This window comes from Acinonyx jubatus, chromosome C1 (assembly GCF_027475565.1).
Source record: "Acinonyx jubatus isolate Ajub_Pintada_27869175 chromosome C1, VMU_Ajub_asm_v1.0, whole genome shotgun sequence".
Taxonomy (NCBI): domain Eukaryota; kingdom Metazoa; phylum Chordata; class Mammalia; order Carnivora; family Felidae; genus Acinonyx; species Acinonyx jubatus.
The window spans coordinates 88511271-88527788 of NC_069381.1; the positions used below are offsets into that span (position 1 = coordinate 88511271).

Sequence of the window (16518 nt, forward strand, 5' to 3'; positions counted from 1 at the left end):
GAAATTATATTGTAATATTGCATATGAAATGCCTCCCTTTATATTTTAAACTTCATGAAATCAGAGCCAGTATTTGCTTATTATTCTGTTTTCAATGTTTTTCTTAATAATTGCCACATATTCAAAACCTTAACAAGCATTTGTTGAAAAATAAAAATAAGAATTATTATTTATAACAATATCAAATTACATTTATATATGATAAGAATAAAAATGAAAACACTTTAAAAATAAAACATTTTTATCTAAAACAACTATAGTACAAATACAGTCTGATTTTCTTGCTTTAGAGTAAACAAAATAGCTTTAGTAATGGAATAAGTTAATTGTGAAGGAAAATGTGAATGAATATGTATTTACCAGCGGGAAGAGAAAATGTGAATGGATATATATTTATCAGCGGGAAGAGAATATTCTTTAAATATCAACCATATCTGGAAATAATTGGTTTGATTTAGTTTTAAATTATTCATTTTATAACCCAGGATATAAGCAGGTCTCTGTAGGCATTATATTTCAGAAAGACGCATCTATTCTAGTTTACATCTGATCTTTACTCTTGTACTTCGAATTAAGTCCTTCCAAGAAAACTAAATAAAAAAATCTCTTAGGGTTAATGGAATAACCCAAAACACAAACCCATGGCATCTTCAAAGTTATTATTTGCTGAAAACCTGTATTCGTTGCCATGGAAATTATCCTTATAAAATCCATATGTAGAAATAAATGGTAAGAACAATTTAGCCACAAATAGTGTAGAATAATGTATAGTAGAAAAAATAAAATTGAATTATGAAAAAATTTTATCTAAAGAAGAAATCTTAATTTTAATAACATATATGGTGATCAGATTATTTTTTGCATTAGAAGGAGTTCAAAAAAGTGGGTTAAATTTAGAATGATTTTGTAAGTTCACTGATGCCTTACAGAGTTAGAGACTTACAGAGGAAAATGTTCAACACATGACTTATGTTTATAGCTTGTTCTAGAGAAATAGATACAAGTATTTTCTGTTAATATGTGGTAAAGTTGATTTTCAGAAAGTAAAATGTGTATGTAAACTTCAGTAGAGTATAATTTCTACTGTTAGGAAATGCTGTATACTATAAATTATTTAGGTTCGCGGAATTTAACTTACTCACCCAACCCCTAGCCAGAAAAAAAAAAAAATGCTTTCAATCAAATCCAGGGCTAAAAGGATAAAAACAGAGTGTACTGAAGGGAAACATAGATATACCCATATTAGTGATCTTAAGCTTTAGCATGTAAATAATGATGGTATGTTGGTTAAAACACCGATTTCTAGGCTACATCCTCAGAGCTTCCTAATTCAGTACCTTTGGAGGGGTGTTCAGAAATTTGCATTTGTAACAAGTTTCTGGGTGGTACTTCTGCTGCTGGTCCAAGGGCCACACTTGGAGAACCAATAATCTAGATCCTTCCCTGAGGAATGTGTCTACATATATATATATATATATATATATATATATATACACACACATATATATATATATATGTACGTGTATATATATATATATATATGTATATATATGGCTTTGTGTATGTATATAAATATCATAATTATGTGTGTATATATATATATATATATATGACACACATACATGTATATATATACACGTATATATGTGTGTGTATATATATACATCTTGCTTATGCATTCATCTGTGGACAATTGAGTTGCTTCCATGCTTTAGCTATTGTGAATAATGTTGCTGCTGTCAACATAGGGGTGCAAATGTATTTCAACACCTGCCTTTTAATTATTTTGGGTATATGCTTCAAAGCAGAATTGTTGGATCATATGGTAATGCTATTTTTAATTTTTTGATAAATTGCCATACTGTTTTCCACAATGGCTTTGCCATTTTACATTCCCACCAGCAGTGCACAAAGATTTCAATTTATCCATATCTTAGCTGACATTTGTCCTCAATTTTCTTGATAGGAGCAATCCAGATGGATTGGTATCTTATTGTAGTTCTGATTTACATTTCTCTAATTATTAGTATTGCTAAAAATCTTTTCATGTGCTTATTGACCATTTGCATACCTTCTTTGGAAACACGTATGTTCAAGTCTTGATCGTTTTTTCACTGGATTGTTTTTGTTGTTTTTGAGTTGTATGAGCTCTTTATATTTTCTCCTTTTCTCTAGATTGCCTTTTTATTCTGTGGATAGTGTCTTTTGATGCACAAATTTTTAAATTTTTCATGAAGCCCACTTTTGTCTGTTGTTTTGTGTTTTTTTTTTTTGTCACAAACATGACAAAACAAAAAGTGCCTTTCATGTCATATCCAGTAAATCATTGTCAAACCAGTGCTGTGAGACTTTTGTCGTATGTTTCTTCTAAAAGTTTGATTCTTTATAGGCTTTGTATTTAGGTCTTTGATCCATTATGGGTTAATTTTTTTTATATGGTAATACTAAAGTATTTTCTATTTCTTAAAATATAGATAACTAAAATTCATGCCAAGTGAATTATTTTGTTTTAAGGATATATTCTTTACCTACTTTTTCTGAATCCACACTATTTACATAATGAATATAGTCCAGTCGGTGTTATCTCTTATTACCCCTGGGTGATAATGGAAATAGGGAAAAGGGTAAGAGACATTTTTCCCTAATAAACTGTATTAGATTTGCATGTAGGCTAGGAAGGGATCATAAGTCATTTTAAAATCTCCTTCAGTGTTGTGAGTTACATATTTAGAATATTGACCTTATTAAAGGTTATTGTTAAAACATATGGTTATTGAGCCAACAACTGCCAGATATAATAGGATTTCAATAAATTAATATATTAACTTATGAGAGGAAAACTGATTTTGGCCCTTGGGGAATGGAGTGGACAAATAGATTTGTGGGAAAAAATAAGAGAAGTTTAGGAGAAGAGCATTCGACTGGATCAATGGGAAGATGTCCAAATGGATTGAGACATTTAAAAGAAATAAGAAATGTGCCCTATTTCTCATAGCTAGTTGTGATTCCCATTCTGAAGAGCATGAAAAGTTTAATTGGTATTAAGAATAAGGAATAATCATAGCAGGTACTATCTTACTCATGATGAATAAAAATATATGAAGCAAATTGTCATAAAAGAAAATAGAACATTGTAATATAATTAAAAAAGAAGGCTTAGCAAGAGTTTAGTGAAGGATCCAGAAAGGATGGTCTTTCTAAACTTTGTTCAAACCTCTGCTTAAAACATTTAATTGGTTCCCATTGCTCTTCAGGTAAAGATCCAAATGTTTAATATGTATCTATGCCCTACTCACCTAGACTCTTATCTGCTTCTAGAATATTGCTGCTCTTTAGTTTCACTTGTTTTTTCCAAGTTCTGATCAGGTAATCTTTTATTTTATAGTGTTCCAAACCCACTACTGCATAAGACATTTGTACAAAGGTTGTGGAAATCAACCTCATATCTCTCTTAATTAGCATGGCTGATTTCCAGCTGAAGTGCCATTTTATTAAAAAAATCCTTGCTTTATTTATCGGATTGCATTAACTTACATCATACTACCTTACATTTGTCTGATTCTCCTCTGTAGCATATATCAGAGTAGGAAGCTATATATTTATATAATTATTGTATTAATGCCTTCTCCCATTATACTTCAAGTTTTCTGAGAAGGGACAGTGTCTGGTTTTCTCTGTGTATTTCCAGGTCTAAATGTCCTAAATGGTACATGTTAGAGTTTTGTAAATAACTGCTGAATAAACAAGTGAATCTCAAAAATACTTATTGTAGATTTTATCTTTTTAATAGTCCTTCCCCATTGTATTATAATGCCCTTTCCAATAATATTCACAAAAAGAGACGTTATTTTTTGTGGTTGCACTTCAGAATGCCATTCAAGTTAAATCATAGATGAATGATATTCCTGGGAGTTGGATAACATGATGTAACTGGGTGAACAGTGCGTAAATTAACAAGAATATTAAATGATAGTTTGTATTGACATAAAAAAGTATAAATGAAAGTAAAGCGGGATTAATTACATATTTTCAGAGAATAGGAATTCTAATACAGCAAAACAAATTTCACATAAAATAGAAATATTTAATGGCTAACTCTTCCATTTCCAGTGTAATGATTGGGGGTAAAAATAATAAGAGAACAGATCTCCTAGATATCATTAGGTTTGCAATTTTTAAAACATGATGCAAATTCTATAAAACGTGAAATACTTACATGATAATAGAATAGTTCTCTGGATTAACTTAAAATCAATTCTCTAGTTATTATACAAAAGTCAATGAGAGCTGCTAAGAAGATTCAAGTAGGAAAGAATCATTTGCCAAATTCTCTCATACCAAGAGTCACAAACATCATTATGTGCCTGGTTTTCATCTCTCATCTAAACCCCAGTGAACATTTACTTTGAAGGAACCAGTAATAAATTCAAAGAAAGGACAGACTCCATAGGGTGAGAATAAAAGATCAACATCTGGCTCTAAGTCTTCTCATATGTGTATATCCAAGCAATTACACAGACTGAGCAACTGAGAATTGAGTTTACAATCTCATTGCAAATTTTTAAAGAACTCCATACTTCAGCCCTTTCATTTTTGTGTGACTTAATCCATGTTCATGTTTGAACCTGTCCTCTGAATTCTTCAGAGCTGATTTATTTTTCTAATGTCATATGTGCCTCAGGCAGCATCCAGCTATCAGGTCTCTGCATACCTAGGAGCTAATTGGTGGAACTGCTTTCCATAAAATATTCATAACAGGAACTATTTTTAAAGTTAATTTCAAAACTATTTCTCTTTTCATTTTTATCTCAAATATTGCCACTGAAATTTTATGTGATATCTCTACTTACAGACAAACCCAAAAGGTATTGCAAGTTATGAACTTTCCTTAGAGAAAAGATGGTGTGACTTTACAGTTAGTGACTCACTGTTCTGTATTGCAGCTTACAGTTATTGAAAGTCTACAGGAACCACTAATCACAGAAGACACTGTAAGAACTTCTACATTCATTTTCTTGAAAGCACTTTGATGTTTTCAAGTAAAATATATTTTATTTCCATAAGTCCTTTGGTCTTGAAAAAAGAAAAAAAAATACTGTTGTACAAAAAATATAGCATATCTGTTTTCTTTAATTTTATTTGTACATTTAAGTAACTATGTAGTTTCATACTTCTAGAAAATTATTCCTCAAAGATAACATAGAGTTTCAGGGGTCCTGAAGTTCACTATAAACTTCTTTCATTAGAGGAAGTCTGGGAAGCTCATACCTAAATCCTAGCTCCAACAGAATTTACTCAATATTTTAGTGCTCAATTATTTTACCAACAGAATAATAATAATAATAATAATAATAATAATAATAATAATAATGATAGGGGTGCCTGGGTGGCTCAGTCGGTTGAGCGTCCGACTTCAGCTCAGGTCACGATCTCACGGTCCGTGAGTTCGAGCCCCGCGTCAGGCTCTGGGCTGATGGCTCACAGCCTGGAGCCTGCTTCCGATTCTGTGTCTCCCTCTCTCTCTGCCCCTCCCCCATTCATGCTCTGTCTCTCTCTGTCTCAAAAATAAAACATTAAAAAAATTTAATAATAATAATAATAACATCATCATATTAATTAAATTAAATTAAATTGGGTAATATATTTAAAGTTCCTTCAAAAATTAAAGTTTCAATAAATACTACCAATTGTAACTTTAGGGTTTTTGTTGCTGTTCATTTTTTAATGAATGTAATGGTTTTATGTGGGTCTATATTAGAATGACTTTACCACAAGAAAGAATATTATGAAAGACCTGTTCAAGTTTTAGTGTTCACTGCTATCTGCAGAAGCAAAATTGATTGATATTTAATCTATATACATTCCATATATTTGTTGCCCTAAATATCATTTAAAGACTTTGGGGGTAGAAAAATTGTAAAACATGCTGTCTTAATGAAAGTAGAATCCTAGTTTCAAAGGAAGTAAACAAGGAGAATAAGTATAAGTATGGTGAAGTAAAACTTGTAAAACTGAATTGCCTTATAGGCAGCTATTTAAGCATTGAAAGTGAATGTTTTATGCCGCACTAATGATAACGTCAATTCACAATGTTTCCTGGATGCTTTTATGCAGTTATATCTTCTGTCTTACATAAAGGAACATATGGACCATAAACAGGTTTACAGAATTATGTTGTCTCCAAAGAGACATACCAACTCTTCGGACTCCTGGGTGACTTAGTCAGTTGACTCTTGATTTTGGCTCAGGTCATGATCTCACAGTTTGTGAGTTCAAGCCCCGCATTTCGCTCAGTACAGATAGCGAGGAGCCAGCTTGGGATTCTCTCTTTCCCTGTCTCTCTGCCCCTCCTCCACTTGTTCTTTCTCTCTCTTCAAAATAAATAAATAAACATTTTTAAAAAACAAAACAAAACAGTAAAAAAACAAGAACAACAAAATGTGCCAACTCTCCATAAGGTTGATTCACCTGAACTAAGTATCTTTAACTTGTGGGATTATTGATTAATTAGAATCATCCATTTGGTTTTAGATATATAAATTTCACAATTGGAATGGACCTATTACTGATAATAATATTATGTTTATATTCTGTCATATCAAGCAGTGTTGTTGTATAGATGATTTCTTATATATGGTGTTAAAGCTGCATGTTAAAATTTGAGATTTATTGCTTTAAACATGCAATATATTTACCTATTTTATATTTGCTCATTTATTTACCTTTTTTGCAGATCTTAGTGGTTTTTATACCTCCTTCAGGTCATATGAGATTATTTTTATTCAACCTGAAGACTTCCTGTAGTATTTTGGTAGTGTTGCTCTACTGGCGACTACTTCTCTTAGGTGCATGCGTGTGTGTGTGTGTGTGTGTGTGTGTGTGTGTGTGTGTGAGAGAGAGAGAGAGAGAGAGAGAGACAGGGAGGGAGAGAGAATGAATATCTTTATTTTGCTTTTAATTTTGAGTGATATTTTTAGCTGGATATAAAATTCTGTTGAAGGTCTGATAAGAGGATGGAATTCAGTCCTATTGCTAAATTGAATCAGCTAATGCTCTAGATGAGAAAGCAATCAGTGATAATATGCTCAATGTAGAAGTTTCAACCCTTTCTGATTTGGTCATTTTATTTCTACAAATATGATTTTTAATCATTGAGGTAACCTCAGTTCAGTGTGTTTTTCAAATTGATATAGAGGAAAGTTTGAGAATATCCCAAATCTGTAAAAATAAAGACAATTGAAGTAACTCCTAAACCAAGTGAAGGGAGTAAAAATAAAATCAAGGAATTCAGAAATTCATTTAGTTGATGGAAGACAAACTGGAATCTTTATATCAAAATGACTCTTCAGTAACTAGAATAATTAATAAAAACTTATGTATTCATGTCATCATTGCAAAATAAATCAAAGTATCAAAGCATGTAACTATTAAGTTTGCTAAAATAAAAATCAAATTAGCATTATACCCATTCACAATGTAAAGTAAAAGTGAATAGTGAAGTAAAAGCTAAAGAAATTATAGGAGAAAAATAAATTGACTGTGACAATAGCATTCTACACCATGAAATTATTGTTTAGTGCCAGAACAACGGAGAAGTCCTTCCAGTTGACTAATATGACATTACCTAATTATAATTTTGCCCTTATCTTGAGATTCTGTTCTGTTCTCATACACTGACTGATTCTTGAAGCAGAACTTTTCACCCGGAATACCCCTTGTAACAACAAATTGTTATGGACATGGAAATGCACTGCCAAGATCTTCTTTTTTTTTTTTTTTTTTTTAACATTTATTTTTGAGACAGAGAGACAGAGCATGAACGGGGGAGGGTCAGAGAGAGGGAGACACAGAATCTGAAACAGGCTCCGGGCTCTGAGCTGTCAGCACAGGGGCCTGATGCGGGGCTCGAACTCACGGACTGCAAGATCATGACCAGAGCCGAAGTCGGCGCTCAACCGACTGAGCCACCCAGGCGCCCCAAGATCTTCTTTTTAATTTTATTTTTTATTTCTTAAAATTCACATCCAAATTAGTTAGCATATAGTGAAACAATGATTTCAGAAGTAGATTCCTTAATGCCCCTTACCCATTTAGCCCATCCCCCATCCCACAACCTCTCCAGCAACCCTCAGTTTGTTCTCCATATTTGAGTCTCTTCTGTTTTGTTCCCCTCTCTGTTTTTATATCATTTTTGTTTCCCTTCCCTTATGTTCATCTCTTTTGTCTCTTAGAGTCCTCATATGAGTGAAGTCATATGATTTTTGTCTTTCTCTGATTGACTAATTTCACTTAGCATAATACCTTCCAGTTCCATCCACGTAGTTGCAAATGGCAAGATTACATTCATTTTGATTGCCAAGTAATACTCAATTATGTATATATACCACATTTTCTTTATCCATTCATTCACCGATGGACATTTGGGCTCTTTCCATACTTTGGCTATTGTTGATAGTGCTGCTATAAACATGGAGGTGCATGTGTCCCTTCGAAAACAGCACACCTGTATTCCTTGGATAAATGCCTAGTAGTGCAATTGCTGGGTCGTAGGGTAGTTCTATTTTTAGTTTTTTGAGGAACCTCCATACTGTTTTCTAGAATTTATTACCCCCTTTGTCAGCAGACAGCCTTTAGCTTTCAGGTCCACCAGGATATATACCTTGTCTGTGGAGACCCATATATAAAGGTTATGCCAACCTGAGCAGCTCACATCCAATGACTGATTGAGATGGGCGCACAAAGGCCTCACTGTTTTGGGCCCAATGTGAGACTTCTCTGATGGGCTATATATGCTGTATATCTTCCCTCTATGACTGACCAAGGCTTTGTTGAGCCTGGATTGTGGCTCAGTTTTTTCTTTTTTTTTTCTTTTTTTTCTTTAAATTTTTTTAACATTTATTTATTATTGAAAGACAGAGAGACAGAGAGTGTGGGCAGTGGAGGGGTAGAGGGAGGGGAGACATAGAATCTGAAGTAGGCTCCAGGCTCTGAGCTGTCAGCACGAAGCCCGATGCAGGGTTCGATTTCACGAACTGTGCGATCATGACCTGAGCCGAAGTCAGTCACCTAACCAACTGAGCCACCTAGGTGCCCCGATGGTTCAGTTTTTTTCTTTGCCCAACACTCTTTCTTCCCTGTAAACATTCTGTATGCAAATTCCCATTTTATTTATTTTTTTAAAATTTTTAATGTTTTATTTATTTTTGACTGAGAGAGAGACAGAGAGAGAGAGAGAGAGAGAGAGAGAGAGAGAGCGAGCGAGCATGAGCGGGGGAGGGGCAGAGAGAGAGGGAGACACAGAATCAGAAGCAGGCTCCAGGCTCTGAGCTGTCAGCACAGAGCCTGATGCGGGGCTTGAACTCACAGACCATGAGATCTTGACCTGAGCCGAAGTTGGACGCTCAAGCAACTGAGCCACCCAGGCACCCCACCAAATTCCCATTTTAGTATTTACTTCTGAAAGTCATAACTTATAGGGCACAGAACCCACTGTGATGTTGCAGAAGCCAGAATACAAAAAGGAAGGGACCTTGTAGCAATGCATGCTAGGTATTGCAATTTTCCACATATTCTACCTACATGAAAAAAAAAAATGAGGCTGTGTTTTACCTACTTGCATCATCATAAAACTTGGTCATGAATTTCTTGAAGAGTAAACAACCTGTGTTGGTCTAAGACTACCATATACAAAGAAATATGTAACATTATTAGATATTGTTAATTGAAATATTCAACTTATTCAGATGTGTATTAAAGAAAGCTATTTGGGTACTAAATAAGTGAAAAGAGTAAGCAGAATCTAAGTATATTTGCTCTTAGCACACATTGAATCAGGAGGTATCATTTTTGTTTGAGGTAGAATAAAAAACAAAAACATAAAAAAAAAATTCTGGCACTGGTGATGGAATCTTACATTTTAACTAACCCATTGAGAGAGGTGGATGGAGCTTGAGGAGCACAGAGCCAGAGACATCGCAGACCCGAGACCCAGAGCATCTCAGAGGTTGTGAATAATAGCTCTTCAAATCTGCAATAAAACATGTCCTCCAATAAAACTACATTGCAAACCATGGGAAAGAGATAGAACGGAGAGAGTAAAAATATAGAAGAGGCAGAGCCTGGAGATTTTGTGGTGGAAAAAGTCCTGGGCTGACATGTAGTAAATGGGAAAACGGAGGATTTCCTCAAGTGGAAGGGGTTTACAGATGCTGACAATACTTGGAACCTGAAGAAAATTTAAATTATCCAGAGCTAATTGAAGCATTTCTTAATTCTCAAAAAGCCGGTAAAGAAAAAAAAATGGTACAAAAAGACAATCCTTATCTGATGGTGAATCTCGTGATAGCAAATCAAAGAAGAAAAGAGATGCTGCTGATAAACCAAGAGACTTTGCTAGAGGTCTTAACCCTGAACAAGTAACTGGGGCCACAGACAGCAGTGGAGAATTCATATTCTCATGAAACAGAAAGATTCAGATGCGGCAGACTTGGTGCTGACAAAAGAGGCAAATTGTGTCCTCAAATTGTCATTGCTTTTTATGAAGAGAGACTAACTTGGTGTTCTTGTCCAGAAGATGAAGCTCACTAATTTGTGGTGTTGCTTTATATATAAAATCTGGGTCTTTTTGTTTGTTTGTTTGTTTGTTTGTTTATTGGGGTGAATAAAGAACATTTCTAGTGAAAATCAAGTTTGATGTGTTTGTTTTGAAATACCATTGGGGGAGCTGTTGGGGTTTTGGCATCTATAACACTGGGTACTTTGAACAAATAAAAGCTTTCTGTAGTTGCTTCCTTTATCAAACAGAATATATAAGACTACGGTTCAGTATTCTCCTGCATTAGAGAACACCTCTTCTAAATGTGGTGAGAAATCTTCAAGTCATTACTCAATAAGAATTTGTGTTTTGGGGTGCCTGGGTGGCTCAGTCAGTTAAGTGTCTAACTTGGCCCAGGTCACGATCTCATGGTCCATGAGTTAGAGCCCCATATCAGACTCTGTGCTGACAGCTCAGAGCCTAGAGCCTGCTTCAGATTCTGTCTTCCTCTCTCTGCCCCTTCCCCTGCTCTCTATCTGTCTCTCTTCCTCCATCTCAAAAATTAAACATTAACAAAAATTAAAAAAAAAAGAATTTGTGTTTTAACTCCTCTATGCCTAAAGACTGTTCTGAGTTTTTTGTTTATTTGGGTTTGTGTGTGTGTGTGTGTGTGTGTGTGTGTGTGTGTGTGTGTGTACTAAAAATATATACCCAAATTGTTTCTTATTTCTTATTTATTTATTTAATTAATTAATTTATTTACTTATTTTATAAGTTTATTTATTTATTTTGAGAGAGAGCATGCAAAGAGGCAGAGGGGCAGAGGAAAAGAGAGAAAATCCCAAACAGGCTCTGTGCTATCAGTACAGAGCCCAACACAGGGCTCGAACTCACAAACTGCAAGATCATGACCTGAGCCTAAGTCGGAAGCTTAACTGACTGAGCCACCCATGCACCCCTGGAAACAGAAAGTATTAGCAGAAGGATACATCAGAAGGAATTGTTGCATTCTGGTGATGTGACACCAAACGCATCTCAGTTGACACATCTCATTGGAAGGCAATTGGCATTATATTGTACAATGAGCCTGTGCTTACTCCATGATTCTAAGATCTACCTGTCTGGCCTATACACTAAATAAATCCTTGTATATTTGTTACAGGACACCTGTAAAATCAATCCATGGAAATAATATATGTAATTACAATACTGTGTGGAACTCAGATGCTCATCAATCAGCAAAAGCATGGACACTTGGGGAATATTTATACCATAGCTAACAGCTGTGAAAAGAGATGACAAATATATGCATAAGGAAGGATAATTCTGACAGACTAACATAGAGTGAAAAAAAAAAATGAAAGCCACAGAAGAATAGACTGTATTATTCAGTTACTATATTTTTCTAAAATGTACTAAATTGAACGAGGTATGTTTAGGGATATATCCATTTGTGATGAACTATAGATGGAATTTAGGGAGATACATAGAACATTAGGACAGTGGTTATTTCAAGCATTCAAACGGGATAATACAATAGAGAAGGAGCCCACAGAGGCCTCTACATTTATTATTTATGAATGCTTCTGAAGCTGGGTGGATTGTTCATGACAGGACATTTTATAATACTCATAATATACAAAATTTAAATTCTGCATACAGAATGTATAGAGAGGTTTAGTTCACACCAAAAGTTTTACAAATGGCAAAAAAACACACAAAAATGTTAAAGATTGTGGGTAAATATTTTTCCTGAGGCGTTCAGACTTAGTGAAAAAAAATCTTAAAATAATTTGTAAATTTGGTGTCCACATTTTTGTATCTACATTATGATTTTGCTGAAATAAGTATCTGTGAATTCATGCATATGAGAAATGGAAAGCAACTTATATTGATGTAATAAAATGTTATTCCATCACTGATAGCAAATAGAAGTCATTTTTACACTATATTATTAAAACTAAAAATGAGACTTCAGATCAACATCTGATAATGATACATATTCATAGTGAAACATTGAGACAAAACTTGGAACTTATTATTTGTAAACATTCTAATCAGAAAAAAAAAACAAGATGACAATAAAAAATCAGGATAAAACATGAAGAGTTTAGAAGGGATTTTAAGCTAATAAAAAAATAGTGCTGTTCTCAGAAAGCTTCATAATGTGAGTAATAAATCTTTGCATGTCCTTTTGGTGATTTTGTGGTGCCATCAGTCTTAACTTGTTTTGGGTGGTGTGGGGCAGTGACAACAGTTAGTGAATACACTATTTTCATCCTTATCAAGGAAGACTAGAATGTAGTTTGCATTCAAATGGCAAGGAGAAAATATACCTACAGCCTTGATTATTCCTGTTAACTCTCCATCCTACCACTGCAATATTGGCTAAAGGGAATTTGATTTTTTGGACATTACAAACAGCATCATACTAGTCTACTGTTTTGGTGATATCATGTTAATCATACCACATAAACAAGAGTGGCTAGTGTATTGGAAGTTTTACATAGTATCTAGAAGTCATTCTATAACCCTATGAAGACTGGGAGTCTTGTGACCTGGAGCATTCTTGGGGATCTGCCCCAAAGTAAAGAGTATATTATTGCTTCTTGCAATTTCTACCACCTAGAAGGAAATACAATGCTAGTTGAGACCCTTGGGGGTCTTGATTGTTTATTTCACACTTAGCAATATAACTTTGATACATTTCACATATGACACAGTAAGCAACTAGCTTTGAGTGGGCCAAGAATATATCATTAGACACTATGTATTAAAGTATCTTTTATGGTAAAAAAATGCTCTGCAGAGCTTATGGTGATCTCCAATACAAGTTTTACAACATAGAACCCTAGATTTCTGAAGAGAGGACAAGATATTTGTAACAGAGAATTGTAGATCATTTGAAAGAAATATGTGACGTCTTACCATGGGACATCATGTGACCATGCTCTTAATGAGTGAGTTTTGTTATACCTATGAAGTCATAAGTTTGAATAGGTCCGGGAGCAGTAATGCATCATGAGATGTGAAATGATATATCCAAAATTAGACATGAATGTACCCAGGGGTTAAAAATAAACTGCATAAACAAATGCCCAGATTTCCACATCATTTATCAGTGTTTCACTTGTGCTTCTCCATAAGTTTTTATTCATGGTCAAAAGAGGGGTCATTTAAGACCAACTTATGTAAGAGAAGAAGTGCCAAATTGAATTAACAGAAAGGCCAGATATGTATGTGAGTCCAAGCTGAAGACACTTCTCCTGTCTCTGAAAGGAACATTCTTTCCAGCACTTTATCCAGTTATACAGTACGTGAAAAAAGAAAAGGCCCAACGTAGAACACTTCTTTGTGCCAAATAGTTTGGCTAGTTAGTGACAGAATTGGAAGGAAAAAAAAAAATCATGGGAAGTTTGGGGATAAGGAGATCTGAGAAGCATGGGGACATGCAGATTAATAAACATTTTGTACCCAAATTGTGAAAATCTGCCTACTAAGTATCTGTGCCACCAAGAGAGAGTTCCACTTTGTTTCCCTAAAATAAGTATTCAATGTTGGAAATATGCTTCTAAGCACTGTTACAAATGCATCCCATAGATTATATATTTATTTCATTCTCCTTCATTTACATATATTTGTTTTTAATTGCCTTGAGAAATCTCATTTGACACCAGGGATATGTGGAAGTGGTTGCTTAATTTCCATATATTTGGGAATCTTCAGCTATCTTTCTCTTCCTGTTTTTTAGATTAATGCCATTGAAGTCTGAGAAGATATTTTGTATGATTTCTGTTCTCTCAAATTTTATGGTTTGTTTTATGGCTCAAAATATTGTCTGTTTTGGAGAAATACCCTTGTGCACTTGAAAAAGAATATGTGCTCTGCTTTTGAGTACAGTGTTCTATAAATGTTTATTATATCTAGTTGGTTGATAGTCTTCTGTATTTTTATTAACTTACTGTATATTGTTCTATGTATTAATGAGAGACAAGTGTTAATTTTTTTTTAGCTGTGATTGTGCATGTATTTTAGCTTATCGGTTTTTGACCTGTATATTTTTGTCTTTTTTTTTCTTCTTATTTTAGACAGAGAGAGAGAGAGAGAGAGAGAGAGAGGGAGGAGGCAGGGGGGAGAGAGAATCTTAAGCAGGCTCCATACTCAGAGTGGAGCCCAACACAGGGCTTGATCTCTATTTGACTGACTCTGTCCTTTCATTTATATTGAAAGTGATTGTTTACAAATTTCAATTAAAATCTACTCTCCTGATAGATATTTTCTATTCTATTTTTTCTTTGTTTCTCTTTTCTGTCTTTTCTTGTGTTAAGCATTTTTTATGATTTTTTAATGTTCGATGTTGATTTATGATTTTTGAGAAATGTTTTTAGTGATTGCCTAAGGTTTAAAATATACAAATTAAAGTTACCAAGGTCCAAATTCAAATAATATTGTCCCATTTTACATAGAGAGTAGTAACTTTACAACATTATATCCCTAACTACCCCCCTCAGATTTTATGCTGTTGTTCTTATGGTGTCTAATTTTGTATATGTTATAAACATATATATAATACATACACTGTTATTATACACATCCACATACATTGCTCACACATTTGTTTTAAGCAATTTTATTTTAGAACAATTAAAATGAGGACATTTGATTTACTTTTGCTTTCTTTTAGTTTATTTTTAGCAACATTTACTCCTTTTTTTGTAGACCCACCCAAGTTTCAGTCTGGTATCATATTCTGTCTACTAGAAGAGTTTTCTTTAACATCTACTGTAGTGGGTCTGCTGGCATGGATTCTCTGGGTGTTTGAGAATTTTTTAATTTTTTCTTCATTTTTGTAACAGTGTCACTGGGTATATTATTGCAAGTGGACTTTTTTTTTTTCCTTTAAGAACTTTTAAGATGTCACACCTTTGTTTTCTGGCTTTAATGACTTTGCCAAGATAGCTACAATAATTTTTATCTTTATTTCTCTCTACTGTAACATTTGTTTTATCTTAATGCCTTCATTTTTTTTCTTTTTCTTTTGTTTTTAGGGATTTCAGTATAATATGCTTCAGTGTGGGCATATTATTTGTTTGCTTCTATGTATTTATCCTTCTTGGTGTGTTATTTTTTTTTTCTTTTTGGGCTTCTTGATTCCTCATTTGCATGTCTGACATTTATCTGGGGTTGAGAAGTTGGAGACAGAGTGGACTTGCCAGGTGTTAGAGTATCTGCTTAAAGCCAAGACAAAATAGAAATAACAACTAAGCTTTTAATTATTTACTCCAATAGTATACCTTGTTGTGTTTTCCCCAGTTAATAGTATGTCAGCTGAGGGTTAGGTGGATCAGCCCACACATGGGGTTCTTGTCACTGTTGAGGAAGCTCTGAAAAAAAAAATTAATCTTTCTGGCCCCAGGCAGAAGGTGGGGGAACAGAGGGATGAGCCAGGAGTGGAAAAAAGTACTGGGTACTAAGTCATAGAGGAGAAAAGTATCTTCAAGTTTCCCTGAAAAGACCCTCAAATAGAGGTGCCTTGGCTGGGAAGGCGTATACACATAAGAGTATGGCAGGCCAGAGGGGCTTGAGTGAGTTCTGACTGCAACTTCTTTCAGAGACTTCTGTGCACTGGTTGTACATCAAGCCTGGTTTGGGGAGAGCAGACCCTGCCAGGCCTGCAGGGTAAGGTCTTTGTAACGTCAGGGCTGAAAAATCATATACGTTTAGGGGGAAGCTGGACTCAACATGAATATTTGAAAATTTGCATTCATTTTTTTTCCAAGAATTTCTTCTCCCCCTTTCTCTCTTTCTGCTCCTACAACCGTAATTGCACATATGTTAGAACACTTGAAATAGTTCCACAGCTATTGGAGACCCTGCTTTTTCTCCCTCTACTGACATTCTTCTTTATGTTTCCAGCTTGTGTAATTCCTGCTGAATAATCATTAAGTGCGCTGATTTTTTTCCCTTGGTTTTGTTGATTATGC

General features: G+C 34.3%; 1 protein-coding gene and 1 pseudogene across 1 annotated transcript in view; both read left to right on the top strand.

Annotated features, from left to right (window-relative positions):
• Window positions 1–16518, top strand: part of LOC128313945 (phenylalanine--tRNA ligase alpha subunit-like) — a 131568-nt gene that overhangs the window by 88385 nt on the left and 26665 nt on the right. The gene's annotated exons all lie outside the window — the stretch shown is intronic.
• LOC106967033 (chromobox protein homolog 3-like) lies at window positions 9856–10587 on the top strand (annotated as a pseudogene).